Here is a 16,225-nt window from a genome sequence, read left to right as displayed (position 1 = left end):
ACACCTCACTTCCCCTTTGTATGATTTTTCCACAGAATTCAACCCCATTAGAAATGTTGCCATGATTTTATTCAATCCACTAATAAGCAATGATAACAAATTTGGAAATCATGGAACTTATGCATTGTAAATTTTGTTTTTTTTCTTAAATGTGATCCTCTTTTAGAAAATGGTTGTTTTAAAGTTGTACTCATTCAGATTCTGTATCATTTTTTCAGAGTTCTATTTTGTAAGGGCATTAACAACTCAAAAAATGGTATGAGTAAACATGGCTGTTCTGAGCTTGGCTGACGATTGCAGAAGGCATAAACAGCAGTTTGCTCCCTGATTTATTCTGAGCTCTGACACAACTGAGGCCCAAGTATATTATAAAGTGGTTGGCTCCAGTGGTGTTATTAAATTCCTTATAGGCTGCAAACATTGCTCATTAGATACTCTTGGGCTTGAGTTTCATTTAAATGGTATAAGGATATATATTTATGTATCATTTCAACTTCATGAGTAAGACTCGGAGCAAGCAACTTCCACTAAACCTCACAGACATAGTCTGACGTAAGCTGGATCTACCCTGTTTATCAAAATATTGGTAAATTGACCTACATATTTTAAGCCCAAAATATAAACTTTATTTTATATGGGGAGACATATACTGTCAGTTACCTATGCATTTCTCAGTGCTAAGTAGTTGTATTATGAAAGATGAGTGATTCTCTATAAACACAAGATAAATGTGACTACATTTGGACTTTCTAAAAGAATAATAGGTAATGCATACTCAGAAACTCCCTGTCTCTTTGGAAATAGAACACCCTTTGAAGTTAGTTGATGGTAAAACATTGTAGATGTTTTCTAAGGCAACATAGATGTAACCCCGATTTGGCTGAGGATAAGGACATCTTCCTACACCACCACCAACTGCTTTCTAAATACTTATTCTACTTATATACAGTATTCATACAATACGTGAGAAGTAATTTGATGCCCTTTTAGTTGCACTGCGCGTTTAACATGAACTCCAAAATAAAAAACACAACTAAACTTCACGATCTTTCCACTTACTGGTTAAAGAGTCAGAGTTGAGAAGACTCGTGTGGGATTTTTGAGCTCATTTTCATTCTTGTGTTTCATAACTTCTGGCCTTCAGTTCCTCATCTGCATAGATGTTAGTGCCTAGTCATCAATCAACATGTTGTAAATTCTATAATGACCATGTAATTAGCATTCCCTCTGCATTTTTTCTGATTCCCTACAGAAAGCACAGAGATGCTGATCACACTGAACATAAGACATAGGACTGCAGGAACACTGTAGGGCAAACTGAAAAGTAACTGTTCATACTGGCTCCTAGATTTACTGTTTCTGTTTAAGGAAAGATAGACTTAATTCCCTATTAGTTGTTGGAATGTTCACTTATTTTTCAAAGCTCTTTGAAATTAGAAAGGTATTTCGCTGTTCACTAAATCTTACCTGATTATTTTTTTTACTGGAGGGAAAGTAGTATAGATTTGGAATCCATTAAATAATACTTAATTTATTCTTTTATCTGTATGTAGAATTAAATGTCACTTTTAGTTTTTATCCATATTTATCATATCTTAGAGCATTTTCTCAAATACCTTAGTTACCTTCAGATAAGCTCCTTCCTAAGGGGTACTTATTAACTCCTTCAAAATCACTGATATTATTTGGTAGCTGCCTTAAGGGCATCTCTGAAGTACCTAATGCATTTATAAGGATTGATTTAGATGAAGCATGAAGACTCATACAAAATACCAATTTTGACTATTCCTTGCTTTAGGATGCGGATATTTACCATGACATACCCTTGCTCCCTTCATTGCTGGAGGTATTGGCACAGACAGTAAAATAAGTGAAATCAGAATTTGTTCCTACTTCCAATTTCCATCATCTATCATCTCAAGTGCACTTGTTTTTTGTCATATTTTGCTATGAAATTATTAATGTGGCTTTGACTGAATAAAATATGTCATTTATATCTGAAATAGAAAAATGAAATCCCAGAAGAATGATGAGTTGCTGGAAAGATAATTGGAATGAGTGGAATACCTTAATTTATCATATTAAGAAATTTATTTCTAGGCTTTCAGTCTCTATCCCTATATACTGGCTCCACAAGTCATGACATATCCACCCTTAGCATTAGAAATTATGATTTCTTTGAAAAGAATACATGTTTATCTAACTCTTGTTTTATGACTACAGGAAGAATGAAAAAGTGTGTATTGATAGAGACTGAAACTAAACCAAAAAATAGTTCAAAAACATCATCCATGCTATATAATTAATTCTAAATGATATGTACATAGAAAATGGAGACCACGTGTGGTAGGCACATTCCCCCCAAGACTCCCATCCTTTGCTTATTTAAACAAACACTGATCTACTTACCGCTGTGGGAGGGCTTTTATAGTTAGAATTAAGATTACTGATCAGCTCATGTTAATTTAAGGAGACTATTTTAGATTATCTGGGTCGGTTCGAATCACATGGGTCCTTGAAAGCAGAAGATCAAGGCAGAATATTGAGGCAGAAGAGATGCATTGGAGAGATAAGGCAGAAAGAGAAGCATGTGAGAGATATAAAGACACCATTATCGGCTTTGAAAGGGGCCAAAAACCTGGAAATATGGGCTCTAGCAAATGAGAATGAATGACCCATCAGACAGCCAGCAATGAAATGGCAACCCTGTTCTACAATTGTGTAGCACTAATGGAACCAGACTAGCCACAATTTTCATGGACTTCAGACCTACAGAACCATAAGATAATAAATTTCAGTTGTTTTAAGCTGCTAACTGCGTGGTAATTTGTTATGATAGCAATGGGAAAATAATGCACTATGTTTACCACAACTGAGATGCTTAAGCAGGCAAACCTCACATTTCTAACCTCTTTGGAGAAGTTAAACCTCTTTGCCTTACTAACACAGTTCTGCCTTTATAGTGATATATCAGGCAGTAAGCTGACTTGTGGAAAAGATAAGGATTCCAAGTAGATTCCAAATGACCATTTTTATTTCACTCTTGAGATCAAGTCTTTTCAATATTTTTAACAAATAGGCTATAGCTGGAGTGGCCTCTTCAGCATCCACATCTCATCCATCATCCCATCGTCTGTCCCCCTTGCTTAAACCCTTTCAATGACTTGCTTTTGCCCTGAGGAAAATAGGACATATTTTAAAAAGCCCTTGCCTGGTTTGGAATTTACTTGCCTCTCCAGGCTCATGTTCATTTCTCTTTGATTTCTCCACATGGCATGTTTTCTTTGTATCTGCACCCTTTTACTTATTTGATGCCTAGAAGCTCTGTAAATGATTAATAGGATGGGCTCTGGAATCATATATGCTAAATTCAGATCCTGGCCCTTTTACCTCCTAGTTCTAGGACCTCAGGCAGAACACCTAACTTCTCTGTGCCTCGATTTCCTCATCAGTATAACGGAGACAATTAAGAGTACCAAACATACTAGTCGTGTAGGCTGACATAACAAAATATCATAGACTGGGGGCCTTAAACAACAGACATTTCTTTCTCACAGTTATGGAGTCTGTCCATTGTTTTGGTTCCTGGAGAGACATCTCTTGCTGGCTTGCAGACAACCACCTTCTTGCTGGGTTCTCAAGTGGTCTTTCGTGGGTTGATGTGTGGAAAGAGAGAAAGAGATGGCTCTCTCTTCTTCTTATAAGGACAAAAATCCTACGGGATTACACACCTACTCTTACTATCTCATTTATTCCTACAAGCCCTATCTCCAAACACAATCAGTTTGGAGGTTCAGGATTTAACGTTTGAATGTGGGGGGGCACAATTTAGTCAATAGCACCTACTATAGATGGTTGTCATTCACAGAATTTACTTATTTGCATCCCTTCTATTTTCTCTGAACTGTATTTTCACTAACATATTTAATGAATATTTGGGTCCATAAATAAGTGTCTATGCAGAGCTCTGATCCCAGACATAAGCAGTAGGCACAAATGCAATTTGGTATTATATTTCTCATAGGACCTAGTTAACTATACCTGTAGCTGCAAACATAAACTAATATAGCTACTATTTCATTCATTAAACAGACATTTATTACATACCTACTGAATTTCAGAAATCAAGGATACTTCCATAAATGAAATATATTTGCTTTTAAAATATATTTGCTATTACTAACAGTATGTTTGATCAGATTTAGCAGGAAATGTAGTAAATTTGGCCGAATAGCCATTTATTGATAAATCAGTCCTTGGAAATATTTCAACCAGTAGAGTTGGGTAGATTTAACTGGAATTCAAGCACACCCTTAAACTGGAAGCATATTTTATTTTAACAAAATTAGTTTTATTGAGTGTTTATTATAAGCTAAACCTATTGAAAAATTATAAGAAAAATACATATAAAGCACCTTGGATTGTGCCTGGCACGTAAGTGCTTATTTTTTCAAAAAATATTGTTTGAGCCCTACAAACTGCTAGTCATTTTTCATAGAAACAAGAACATAATCAGAAACATGACAAGATTTAGTTCTAATGAAGGAAAGGGATGTTTAAGAAATAAAAAGTGCATAATTTAATATCAACTAGGATGGCTACTCTTAAGAATGAAGGATAAGAGGAAAGAAAGTGGTGGAAACATGGCAGGGCTGAGGTACTTTTGATGGTGGGGCAGTGGTTGAGGGGTTGTGGAGGAGAAAGGGAAGATTTGGTTGAGGGAACAAGTAGCTTAACTCTTGGGGTGCAGGGATCTAAAAGAAGCTTGCTTGAAGCCAGGGGCCTTAGCATGACTCCTCCCTTTTTCTTAAAAAAAAACCTTTTCCCTCTGCAATCCATTGTAGTAAGTCTTCCTTCTCAACTGAAGGTATGTCAGAAAGCTGGACTTAATCTTTTGATTCACTATTAAGTATACCAACTGATCAATTAGTATTATAAATATTTATGTTATTTTGTCCACCAAAAGGGACAATTAAAAAATTTTCCAGGGACTTCCCTGATGATCCAGCGGTTAAGACTCCGCACTTCCAGTGCAGGGGGCACGGGTTCGATCCTTGATCGGGGAACTAAGATCCCGCACGCCGCACAGCACAGCCAAAAATAAACAAATCAATAAAATAAAATAAAATTAGGAGTTTATTTTTTTAAAAAAATGGGGGACTTTCCCGGCAGCCCAGTGGTTAGGAGTCTGCGCATCCAAGGCAGGGGGTGAGGGTTTGATCCCTGGTCTGGGAACTAAGATCCCACAAGCCACACGCGCAGCCAAAGAAAAAAAGTTTTCCTCTGGTTGTGGTAATATCACACAAAAAACAGAATCTCAATATGTATTCTTTTTAAATTTTTTTCAATATGTATTCTTTACTTCTCTATTCTTTGGCATGAATTGCCTATTTACTGTAAAACCCTAGCTAATTTTCACAGTACAAAATTTTGCAAGTGGTGTTTTATGTGTTTAATTACATCAATTAATTATTTGCATGATTTAACAGCCCATAGGCCACCAAAGAAATCATCATTTTAAAAGCTTGAAGTTGCTGACTATTTCTGAGGCAAAAGTGGAAAAGATTCAACCTGGAAAATGATTGATTTCTTAGTGATGTCTTTCTGTCATAAACCCAAGATATTTGAGAAAGACATGCTATCATTTTCCCACAGCATAGTGTACTGCCCAATACCAAAATTTTAAAAACTTGAAGATATGGTAGAATTGTGTACCAACAGTAAAACTTCACAAGTGTCCTACAATTTCTATTTTAGATAAAATAACTTGGAGAGGTCCTGGCAGTCAATGGGAATTTGGAGCTATTTTATTTAGTAGTTCAGATAACAAAGAGAGAATTGTGTAAATCATAGGCACACTATATTTATGCAGGAAGGTTTTTTCTAAAAAATTTTATTGTGCTGAGCATTCTAATGAAGGCTGTCCAAATACTAAACAACATCTACAAATATGTTTCTGTTTTCTTTTCAATATTGAATGTTTACATTCTTAAAACATTCCTGATTGATAGCTTTTACTGACTTTGTGTTCTCCTTTCTCAGCTATTTCTTTACTTGTTTTGCCTTACGTATTTCTTCACATGGTGTTTTATTTATATAGTTCATTGTTGATATGGGGGAAAACGTTGCACTCTTTTTATTAACAGCTTGAATTATCAGCAGACACTGAGGCTTAGGGCCAAGCAAGGAAGCCACAGACAAGCAAATTTTTTCGAGTACCACTTTCAACCTTGAATGCAGACCTCTGGGTAATGTCACACTGGATTCTTGCTGACTATTTGCTGAGGTCTCCTTTTATGCTTGTCTCAGCATTGGTTTAAAACAAGATCAGGACCAAGTAGAGCCAAGTTGCTTTCGCAAAGGTCTTTCTTCATTTGCCCTTTCTCTCCCAGTCTTTGTATGTGTGTAAGGACTTGGTGATATAAAAATTTTGAACATGACACATGAGCTCAGCAAGCCTCGATTCAACCTATAATATCTATACACAAGCCTTCAAACCTGGTCTCCTCCAGAGTAATCTTGCCAGGGAACAAGGAAACCACCACTATCCATAGCTTGTACAATACAAGCCAGAAACCCCAGAATCATCCTTGACACCCTTCCTTTTCTCTCTCTCACTGTAAAGTTCAACAAAAAATTCTGTTGCTCTTTATTCTTAAATTCCTATATATATATACTCACTTCACTTCATCTCCGTGGCCATTACCACTTCTTAAGACTAAGTGTTCACTATTTCTTGTCTGGAGGTGGAAGCTCTCTAACTGATTAATCAACAACACTTTTCCAAATCTTTCAATTGTTCCCATGCTGCACTTATCTAAATAAATATGTAATGATGTCACATGCTTCACCCCATGAAACACTTCAGTGGATTCTGATCACATTTCATATGACCTATGAAATCCTAAATGTTTTAGCTTCTTTATACAGGCTCAACTCACCCCACACTCTCCCACCTGTTTGGTTTCTCAATTAGACCATGTCCCTCCTATTATAAGACCTTAGCATATGCTGTTCCTTCTACCTAAACAACACTCTTCCATTCAGCCATACTTTCAAGAACACACACATATACACATGCACTAAATGATTATTTTGCTAAGTTAATTCCTTCTTATTGATTCATATTCCAGATTCCAGTTCAATGGTTTCTTCCCCAGGAAACAATTTCTGACCTCTCTAACTAGATTAATTTCTCTCCTACAAAGAACTTATCATACATTTATTTCTAGGATTTATTAGGTTCTGGCCAAAAATTTCTATAAATGTGGGTGCTATATTTCTTATGCTCAATATGTGATCTATGGCATCTAAATTATGGTCTGACATATAACATCTACTCAGTAAATATTTACAGAAGAAATGAGTAGACTTCCTTTAGTCTACATAAAAGAATTGTAACTGAATTTCTACCTAATGTTTCTTTGGATATTTGAGGAAAAGCATCATGCTCCTTACTCTGACTTGGAGGTCCTCATTCCAAGAATAATGACCTTCATTTATTCAATCAACCTTTACGTTAAATGTTTTCTGACCCCAGAAAACCCTAATCACTCCTCCTTGAACAGGGATTTCATTCTCTAGGTAAATACAAAAAACTCTGAAAATGATGTGACCAGAAATAAACCCAATACTCTAAGTAAAAAAAAATATTTTTCTCTATACATATCACTCAACTCCCCTGTTCATTCAATTTTGTAGAGAGTAGATTAGCTAATAAAATAGCCATCATGGAAACATTGCTAATAATTATAAGACCACTACTCTAATCTGTTTTACCAGGCAACTTATTACATTATTTGACATAATTCTCAATATGTTTTAGTGTATAATACAGCACTTCTATTTTATCCATTTGACTCGATTTCAACTATAGTAAAAATAGAATTATAAATCTCATCACAGAATATCTGAATATAGAGGTCTTTTATTTTGATCTTTTTGGTTTTGAGGTGAGGAAATGGAGTCCCAAGAAACCAAAGTTATTTGCCTAAATCTCTGGCAAAGATCAAAGTTAGAACTAAAACATAGCACTCCTGAGTCCAAGGCCAGAAATTTTTTTTTTTTTTTTTTTTTTTGCGGTACGCGGGCCTCTCACTGCCGTGGCTTCTCCCGTTGCAGAGCACAGGCTCCGGACGCGCAGGCCCACTGGCCATGGCCCACGGTCCCAGCCGCTCCGCGGCACGTGGGATCCTCCTGGACCGGGTCACGAACCCGCGTCCCCTGCATTGGCAGGGGGACTCTCAACCACTGCGCCATCAGGGAAGCCCCAGAATTTTTTATAAATATACCAAATTTGGTTAATGGTTAGAATAAATCTAGGGAGGGTTTTTTTTTAAAAAAAAAAAAACCTACTCCAGGGTTTCCCTGGTGGTGCAGTGGTTGGGAGTCCGCCTGCCGATGCGGGGGGTGCGGGTTTGTGCCCTGGTCCAGGAGGATCCCACGTGCCGCAGAGCGGCTGGGCCCGTGGGCCATGGCCACTGGGCCTGCGCATCCAGAACCTGTGCTCCGTGGCAGGAGAGGCCACAGCAGTGAAAGGCCTGCGTACCACACACACAAAAAAAAACTACTCCATTTTTCACCCTATTTTGTACCTCTTCTGTACTCACTCTCGAAGATTCTGTTTCAGTTTGTCTGAGTTGGAATCTGGCTATCAGCAGGAAGGAATAAAAATTCCCTAAGTGATTCTTTTAATCTTACAATTTATGGAACTACTGTACTAAACAACTAGTATTTGATTATGCTGCTAATATAGTAGCTATTAAAATAATGATGATAATATTAAAAAGAAGAAAGTCATTCATTAGTTATATAAAAGTGGAAGTATCTCTAAAGCTTAAAAATTCTGCCTTAATTGAAAATTTAGGAAACCCATGCTTCCTTTTAAAATTAGGATCCTTCCACATTGGTACCCCTTTCAAATTCCTTTTTTGTTGTTGTTTATTTGATTAAGAGGAGTCAAACCTCCACTTTCTATTTCCGATCTTCCCAGCCGCCAAGTGTGAGAATGTATGCCACACCACCCATATGTTCATCTCCAGATGGCTAGCCTGCTTCTCTCAGCTCCTCCACCTGCCTGGGCCAAAGGCATGCTGTGCTCAGAACCCTGGGTATAACATGGAAGATGCTGGTGCCTGCTGTCATCCATACACTCACATGTCCACAGTTTCACTAGAGGACAAGAGAGGAAGGAAAGAAAGAAGGGAAGCAAAAAGAGAGTTGAGGAGGGGGCCGGGGTGACAGGAGAGAAGAAAAGGAAGAAAAGGAAGAAAAGGAAATGAGGAACGATGTGAGGAAGAGAAGATTATAATTCAGTAAGAAAAGTATAGATATTTTATGATAGCCAACCATTAATTTGGTAAGTTTAAGAAAATTAAAACTTCACCCTCAAATATAAAAATGTGTCCCTTAAATACAGGCACATGAAGTCGAGCACAGATTCATTCTTGATCTGATGTGAGAACTGATGCTGTATTAAACAGGCGTGGAAGCAGATGATGGTAGATGAAAAGCTGCAGGTGGTCGTCTGTTCTTTTCTGGCAAAGACACCCTGTGGATTTGTGGGAGGTGTCTCACATTCATTACTAAGCAATAACAGCCAAGATGCAAAACACATGTTGCTGATGTTTATTGGCATCATGTGTTTCTATCGAAACTCAAGCAGAAACCCTAGGATAAAGTGAAATGACCAAAGAAGTCACAAAAGGGATTTTCCCCTCTTTCTATCTTTCTTCCCTATCCTTATCTCACTGTTTCAGCAAGTACCATCTTCAAGTACCCTGCATCAGAATCACCTTGAGCAGTCCAAGAGACACACGACATAAATAATTAATCAGCCATCAAAGGTCTATCAGGCAACCTCTAAAGAGTAGCCCATTCTTTCATTCATTAAAAAAAAATATTTATTGAGTCAATTATGGGAGTTTCCACAGTGGGAGCTACTTCAAGGAGGCAGCCCTGAGAGAGCACTGTGGTGTTCACACCATCTGGATACAGTACACGTGACTCAAGGCAGAAATGACTTAAACTCATTTCTTAAAGGGAAAAATAACAAATAACATACAAAGGAACTCCCATAAGGTTATCAGCTGATTTCTCAGCAGAAACTCTACAAGCCAGAGGGAGTGGCACGATATATTTAAAGTGATGAAAGGCAAGAACTTACAACCAAGACTACTCTACCAGCAAGGAGCTCATTCACATTTGATGGAGAAATTAAATGCTTTACAGACAAGTAAAAGCTAAGAGAATTCAGCACCACCAAACCAGTTTTACAACAAATGCTAAAGAACCTTCTGTAAGTGGGAAACCCAAGAGTAGAAAAAGACCCACAAAAACAAATACAAAACCTTTAAGAAAATGGTAATAGGAACATACATATTGATAATTACCTTAAATGTAAATGGATTAAATGCTCCAACCAAAAGACATAGAATGGCTGAATGGATACAAAAACAAGACCCATATATATGCTCTCTACCGGAGACCCACTTCAGACCAAGGGACACATACAAACTGAAAGTGAGGGGATGGAAAAACATATTCCATGCAAATGGAAATCAAACGAAAGCTGGAGTAGCAATTCTCATATCAGACAACATAGACTTTAAAATAAAGACTATTACAAGAGACAAAGAAGGACAATATACATAATGACCAAGGGATCAATCCAAGAAGAAGATAACAACAATTGTAAATATTCTTGCACCCAACATAGGAGCACCTCAATACATAAGGCAAATGCTAAAACCATAAAAGGGGAAATCAACAGTAACACAATCATAGTAGGGGACTTTAACACCCCACTTTCACCAATGAACAGATCATCCAAAAGGAAAATAAATAAGGAAACACAAGCTTTAATTATACATTAAACAAGATGGACTTAATTGGACTTAATGGACTTAATACAGGCCATTCCATCCAAAAACAACAGAATACATTTTCTTCTCAAGTGCTCAAGGAATATTCTCCAGGATAGGTCACATCTTGGGTCACAAATCAAGCCTTGGTAAATTTAAGACAATCGTATCAAGTATCTTTTCTGACCACAATGCTATGAGACTAGATATCAGTTACAGGAAAAAAACTGTAAAAATAAAAACACGTGGAGGCTAAACAGTACACTACTAAATAACCAAGAGATCACTGAAGAAATCAAGGAGGAAAGAAAAAAATACCTAGAAACAAATGACAATAAAAACACAACGACCCAAAATCTATGGGACGCAGCAAAAGCAGTTCTAAGAGGGAAGTTTATAGCAATACAATCCTACCTCCAGAAACAAGAAATATCTCAAATAAACTACCTAACCTTACACCTAAAGCAATTAGAGAAAGAAGAACAAAAGAACACCAAAGTTAGCAGAAGGAAAGAAATCATAAAGATCAGATCAGAAATAAATGAAAAAGAAATGAAGCAAACAATAGCAAAGATCAATAAAACAAAAAGTTGGTTATTTCAGAAGATAAACAAAATTGATAAAACACTAGCCAGACTCATCAAGAAAAAAAGGGAGAATACTCAAATCAACAGAATTAGAAATGAAAAAGGAGAAGTCACAACTGACACTACAGAAATAAAAGAATCATGAGGGATTACTACAAGTAACTCTATGCCAATAAAATAGACAACCTGGAAGAAATGGACAAATTCTTAGAAAAGCACAACCTCTGAGACTGAACCAGGAAGAAATAGAAAATATAAAGAGACCAATCACAAGCACTGAGAAACTGTGATTAAAAATCTTCCAACAAACAAAAGCCCAGGACCAGGTGGCTTCACAGGCAAGTTCTATCAAACTTTCAGAGAAGAGCTAACACCTATCCTTCACAAACTCTTCCAAAATATACCAGAGAGAGGAACACTCCCAAACTCATTCTGTGAGGCCACCATCACTCTGATACCAAAACCAGACAAACATGTCACAAAAAAAGAAAAGTACAGGCCAATATCATGAATGGACATAGATGTAAAAATCCTCAACAAAATACGAGCAAACAGAATTCAACAGCACATTAAAAGGATCCTACACCATGATCAAGTGGGGTTTATCCCAGGAATGCAAGAATTCTTCAATATAAGCAAATCAATGTGATACACCATATTAACAAACTGAAGGAGAAAAACCATACGATCATCTCCATAGATGCAGAAAAAGCTTTTGACAAAATTCAACACCCATTTATGATTAAAAAATCTCCAGAAAGCAGGCATAGAGGGAACTTACCTCAACATAATAAAGGCCATATATGACAAACCCACAGCCAACATCATTCTTAATGGTGAAACACTGAAACCATTTTCTATAAGATCAGGAACAAGACAAGGATGTCCAATCTTACCACTTTTATTCAACACAGTTTTGGAAGTTTTACCCATGGCAATCAGAGAAGAAAAAAAATAAAAGGAATCCAAATTGGAAAAGAAGTACAACTGTCACTGTTTGCAGATGACATGATACTATACATAGAGAATCCTAAATATGCTACCAGAAAACTACTAGAGCTAATCAATAAATTTGGTAAAGTAGCAGGATACAAAACTAATGCACAGAAATCTCTTGCATTCCTACACACTAAAGATGAAACATCTGGAGGTGAAGTTAAGAAAACACTCCCATTTACCACTGCAACAAAAAGAATAAAATACCTAGGAATAAACCTACCTAAGGAGACAAAAGACCTATATTCAGAAAACTATAAGACACTGATGAAAGAAATTAAAGATGATACAAACAGATGGAGAGATATACCATGTTCTTGAATTGGAAGAATCAACATTGTGATAATGACTCTACTACCCAAAGCAATCTACAGATTCCATGCAATCCCTATCAAAGTACCACAGGCATTTTTCACAGAACTAGAACAGAAAGTTTCACAATTTGTATGGAAACACAAAAGACCCCCAATAGCCAAAGCAAACTGTTTCTCTTTTTAATTAATTAATTTATTTACTTTTTAAAATTTTTCATTTATTTTTTTACCATCTTTATTGGAGTATAATTGGATTATAATGGTGTGTTAGTTTCTGCTGTATCACAAAGTGAATCACCTATACATATACATATATGCGATATCTCTTCCCTCTTGCGTCTCCCTCCCTCCCACACTCCCTATCCCACTCCTCTAGTGGGTCACAAAGCACCGAGCTGATCTCCCTGTGCTGTGCAGCTGCTTCCCACTAGCTATCTATTTTACATTTGGTAGTGTATATATGTCAATGCTACTCTCTCACTTTGTCCCAGCTTACCCTTCCTCTCCCCGTGTCCTCAGGTCCATTCTCTAGTTCTGCATCGTTATTCCTGTCCTGCCCCTAGATTCATAAGAACATTTTTTCTTTTTTTTTTTTAGATTCCATATATACGTGTTAGCATATGGTATTTGTTTTTCTCTTTCTGACTTACTTCACTCTGTATGACAGACTCTAGGTCTATCTACTTTACTACATATAACTCAATTTCCTTTGTTCTAATGGCTGAATAATATTCCATAATATATATGTGCCACATCTTCTTTATCCATTCATCTGTTGATGGACACTTAGGTTGTTTCCATGTCTTGACTATTGTAAATAGAGCTGCAATGAACATTGTGTTACATGACTCTTTTTGAATTACGGTTTTCTCAGGGTATATGCCCAGGAGTGGGATTTCTGGGTCGTATGATAGTTCTATTTTTAGTTTTCTAAGGAACCTCCATACTGTTCTCCATAGTGGCTGTATCAGTTTACATTCCCACCAACAGTGCAAGAGGGTTCCTTTTTCTCCACACCCTCTGCAGCATTTATTGTTTGTAGATTTTTTTATGATAGCCATTCTGACTGGTGTGAGATGATACCTCATTGTAGTTTTGATTTGCATTTCTCTAATGATTAGTGATGTTGAGCATTCTCTCATGAGTTTGTTGGCAATCTATATATCTTCTGCCAAAGCAGTCTTGAGAAAGAAAAATGGAGCTGGAGAAAACAGGCTCCCTGACTTCAGACTATACTACAAACCTACAGTAATCAAGACAGTCTGGCACTGGCACAAAAACAGAAATATAGATCAATGGAACAGGACAAAAAGCCCAGAGATAGACCCATGCACATATGGTCACCTTATCTTTAACAAAGGAGGCAAGAATATACAATGGAGAAAAGATACCCTCTTCAATAAGTGGTGCTGGGAAAACTGGGCAGCTATATGTAAAAGAATGAAATTAAAACACTCCCTAGCACTGTACACAAAAATATCCTCAAAATGGATTAAAGACCTCAAAATGGATTAAAGAAAGAAGACGAAAAGACAACCTGCAGAATGGGAGAAAATATTTGCAAATGAAGTAACTGACCAAGGATTTATCTCCAAAATATACAAGCAGCTCATGCAGCTGAATATCAAAAAAACAAACAACCCAATCCAAAAATGGGCAGAAGATCTAAATAGACATTTCTTCAACAAAGATACACAGATTGCCAACAAACACACGAAAGGATGCTCAACATCGCTAATCATTAGAGAAATGAAAATCAAAACTACAATGAGGTATCACTTCACACCAGTCAGAATGGCCATCATCAAAAAATGTACAAACAATAAATGCTTGAGAGGGTGTGGAGAAAAGGGAACACTCTTGCACTGTTGGTGGGAATGTAAACTGATACAGCCACTATGGAGAACAGTATGGAGGTTACTTAAAAACTACAAATAGAACTACTATACGACCCAGCATTCCCACTACTGGGCATATACCCTGAGAAAACCATAATGCAAAAAGAGTCATGTATCACAATGTTCATTGCAGCTCTATTTATAATAGTCTGGACATGGGAACACCCTAAGTGTCCATCGACAGATGAATGGATAAAGAAGATATGGCACATATATAAAATGGAATATTATTCAGCCATAAAAGCAAACAAAATTGAGTTATTTGTAGTGAAGTAGATGGACCTAGAGTCTGTCATACAGAGTGAAGTAAGTCAGAAAGAGAACAAATACCATATGCTAACACGTATATATGGAATCTAAAAAAAAAATAGAAAAAATGTTCTTATGAATTTAGGGGCAGTACAGGAATAACGATGCAGAACTAGAGAATGGACCTGAGGACACGGGGAGGGGGAAGGGTAAGCTGGGACGAAGTGAGAGAGTAGCATTGACATATATACACTACCAAATGTAAAATAGATAGCTAGTGGGAAGCAGCTGTATCACAAGGGGAGATCAGCTCAGTGTTTTGTGATCACCTACAGGGGTGTGAGGGGAGCGGGGGAGGTAGATGAGAGAGGGAGGGGATATGGGTATACGTATAGCTGATTCACTTTGTGATACAGCAGAAACTAACACAACATTGTAAAGCAATTATATCCAATAAAGATGTTAAAGAAAAAAAGAGTCTATTATGGGTCATATGCTAAGTTCAGCACTTGGGATAGATAATTATGGAGTAAAACATAGTTTTGGATGTAAAAAACATGGCAAGTAGAAAGACAGTGTGTTCACCTCCTTTCGCAGGCACACCCAAATCACAACTGTTTGCAGAATAACCACTGATGGAAAAGACCAGAACCTAACAGAAGAGATCTTCTACAACTAAAGATATAAATAAGAAACCACAATGAGACATGTAGGATGGGCGGACTCGTGATATAGTCAAGTCCCATATCCCCGAGTAGGCAACCCACAAACTGAGAGTAATTACATTGTAGACATTCTCCTACAGGAGTGAGAGGTCTGAGCCACACGCCGGACTCCCCCGCCTGGGGGTCCTGAACCAGAAGACAAGCCCCCAGAGCATTCAGCTCTGAAGGACAGCTGGACTTAATTTTGTGAGTCCCAAAGGATGGGAGAAATAGACTTCACTCTTAAAGGGCACACACAAAATTTCACACCCTCCGGAGCCCAGGGCAAAAGGAGTAATTTGATAGGAGGCTTGGCTAGACCTACCTGCTGGTCTTAGAGTTTCCTGAAGGAACAGGGGTCGGTGCCAGGGCTCCTCTTGCAGATGTGGACCCCGGCAGCAGACGTTCTTGGAATTTCCTTTTACTTGGTGCAGGTGCTATGGATTCCTGCCTCTACCTCCTTAGCACCGAGACCTGGCCCCACCCAACAGCCTGCAGGTGCCAGTGCTGGGACGCCTCACGCCAAGCAACTAACTGGATGGGGACACAGCCCCACCCATCAGCAGACAGGCTGCCTTAAGTCCTCCTGTGCACACAGCCTCCTCTAGACACAGC

At 37.6% G+C, this 16,225-nt stretch overlaps 1 long non-coding RNA gene across 1 annotated transcript in view; it reads right to left on the bottom strand.

Moving 5' to 3' along the window:
• Positions 1-1,091: 1,091 nt before the first annotated feature.
• LOC125965538 (uncharacterized) overlaps positions 1,092-16,225 on the bottom strand; it is a 36,562-nt gene continuing 21,428 nt past the window's right edge. Inside the window, exon 3 of the long non-coding RNA XR_007479546.1 lies at positions 1,092-1,170. This is a non-coding gene — a long non-coding RNA (uncharacterized LOC125965538). The remainder of the gene's footprint in view (positions 1,171-16,225) is intronic.

This window comes from Orcinus orca, chromosome 10 (genome assembly GCF_937001465.1).
Source record: "Orcinus orca chromosome 10, mOrcOrc1.1, whole genome shotgun sequence".
In the NCBI taxonomy this organism is placed as follows: Eukaryota; Metazoa; Chordata; class Mammalia; order Artiodactyla; family Delphinidae; genus Orcinus; species Orcinus orca.
Note: the sequence above shows the minus strand (reverse complement) of the source record. Positions and strands in the feature narration are given on the sequence as shown.